Here is a 2,500-nt window from a genome sequence, read left to right on the forward strand (position 1 = left end):
TCATGCGGGGGGCTGTCAGCCCCGGCTCGCAAGACGGAGGCCAGGCCTCGGCAGCGGGCACGTCACGCCACGAGGTCGGGGATTGCGAGGAGAGCCAACGCATGGGCGCGCGCACGGCAATTTAATGCCACGCCCACGCCAGCGTAGAGCTCTCCTCGCAATCCCCAAGCTCGGCGGTCCGCACCAGCCACGTCGGCCAGGCCTCCGACTTGCGAGCAGGGGCAGCGGCCACCGCCGCCGTGACGTCGCGGCAAGCAGACAGCCGCGCAGCAGCTGCCAGCACCTTGGCACAAGCACGGCAAATGAATGCCACGCCCACGCCGCGGATAAGCAGCCCCAACGCGCCCGACGGCTTGGAGCGGGTCCCGAAGACGGTGGCCGGAATCGGGTCGTCGCCGGCCGGAAAACGGGTCATCGATGCCGGCAATACTTCGGGCCATGAGGCCCCCCACCTTAGTCCGAGTTTAGCAACAGCCCACATATCCCCCGCGGCAGGCCTATGGGCGCCAGGCCAGCGCGCCCCATGGCCAGTCAGGGGGCACCCCCCTAAAGAGCAATAAGTGTCATTGAAGCTCTGGCAGGGGGAGACACTACTAGGTCCCAGCTGTCAACCCCCCTCTAAAAAATTCATTTCTTGGTATTTTGAGCTGAAATTTTGCACAGAGGTTGGCAAAAATCCAATCCACCTTCATTAATTTTCCCAGAATTTTTCGAGGTCGGGAAGTATTTGTTTTAATTTTCCTACCATTAGAAATCGAGTAAATCCGCAAAACTAGGAACCGGCCCGGAATGACCCCAAATTCAGTGGGCAGCCTCATAAAAATATGGCTGATTTTACTGGATTGGTTTCATGTGGAAAGCACGACGTTTTCTTGTAGGAATGCGGGAACCCCGGCAGCTCGCCTGCCGCGGCCAGCGACGTCGGGGACGCTGGCCTGCGCTGTCGAGCCCGCGAGGGCTGTCTCCGCGGCAGGCCCCCCCTGAACGGGGCACGACAGGCCACCGCGCTGGCTCGTCCAGCGTCGACAGTCCCTCGTCCAGGTTTCAGATCGCGCCAAGTCGAACCCATGACCTGCTCAAGCCATCGTGCGCTGCCGAATTCGCATCTGCGTGTAGGCTGCCATTCCACGCGGCAGCCCCTGTTTTCGTCAGCGTGCCCCCCTGACGAATTTTCCTGCCTGGCCCAGTCCAGCGTCCAGCCCCTGTTCGTCGAAAAATCTGCGCTGCTGATTTTCCACGACGAGCCTACTTTCGTCAGCGTGCCCCCCTGACGAATTTTCCTGCCTGGCCCGGCCAGTCCAGCCCCTGTTCGTCGAAAAATCTGCGCTGCCGATTTTCCACGCGGCAGCCCCTGTTTTCGTCAGCGTGCCCCCCTGACGAATTTTCCTGCCTGGCCCGGCCAGTCCAGCCCCTGTTCGTCGAAAAATCTGCGCTGCCGATTTTCCACGCGGCAGCCCCTCTTTTCGTCAGCGTGCCCCCCTGACGAATTTTCCTGCCTGGCCCGGCCGGTCCAGCATCCAGCCCCTGTTCGTCGAAAAATCTGCGCTGCCGATTTTCCACGCGGCAGCCCCTCTTTTCGTCAGCGTGCCCCCCTGACGAATTTTCCTGCCTGGCCCGGCCGGTCCAGCATCCAGCCCCTGTTCGTCGAAAAATCTGCGCTGCCGATTTTCCACGCGGCAGCCCCTGTTTTCCTCAGCGTGCCCCCCTGACGAATGTTCGTCGAAAAATCTGCGCTGCCGATTTTCCACGCGGCAGCCCCTGTTTTCCTCAGCGTGCCCCCCTGACGAATGTTCGTCGAAAAATCTGCGCTGCCGATTTTCCACGCGGCAGCCCCTCTTTTCGTCAGCGTGCCCCCCTGACGAATTTTCCTGCCTGGCCCGGCCGGTCCAGCATCCAGCCCCTGTTCGTCGAAAAATCTGCGCTGCCGATTTTCCACGCGGCAGCCCCTCTTTTCGTCAGCGTGCCCCCCTGACGAATGTTCGTCGAAAAATCTGCGCTGCCGATTTTCCACGCGGCAGCCCCTCTTTTCGTCAGCGTGCCCCCCTGACGAATTTTCCTGCCTGGCCCGGCCGGTCCAGCATCCAGCCCCTGTTCGTCGAAAAATCTGCGCTGCCGATTTTCACCGACGAGCCTACTTTCGTCAGCGTGTCCCCTTGACGAATTTCCCTGCCTGGCCTGGACAGTCCATCTTCCAGCCCATGTTCATCGAAAAATCTGCGCTGCCGATTTCCCCGACGAACCTGCAGCTGCACAAATCTGCGCTGCCGATTTCCCCCCCTGTCGGCATGGCTGCCGCTGCCCCGATGTCCAGACCAACAGTCTTTTTTGTCGACTTTGCCGATTTTGTCCGCGCTGCCGATTCCAACACTACCCCCTGCATCCAAACCAGCATTGTTTCGTCAGCTCTTCCCCTGACGATTTTAGCCCTGTAACAAACAGTAGGCCTCCAATCCCGCCAACGGGAGCCAAGTTGATAGGGAAGAGAATTGAATGACGCGCC

The sequence above is a fragment of the Populus nigra genome, chromosome 2 (assembly GCF_951802175.1).
Source record: "Populus nigra chromosome 2, ddPopNigr1.1, whole genome shotgun sequence".
Classification (NCBI taxonomy): Eukaryota; Viridiplantae; Streptophyta; class Magnoliopsida; order Malpighiales; family Salicaceae; genus Populus; species Populus nigra.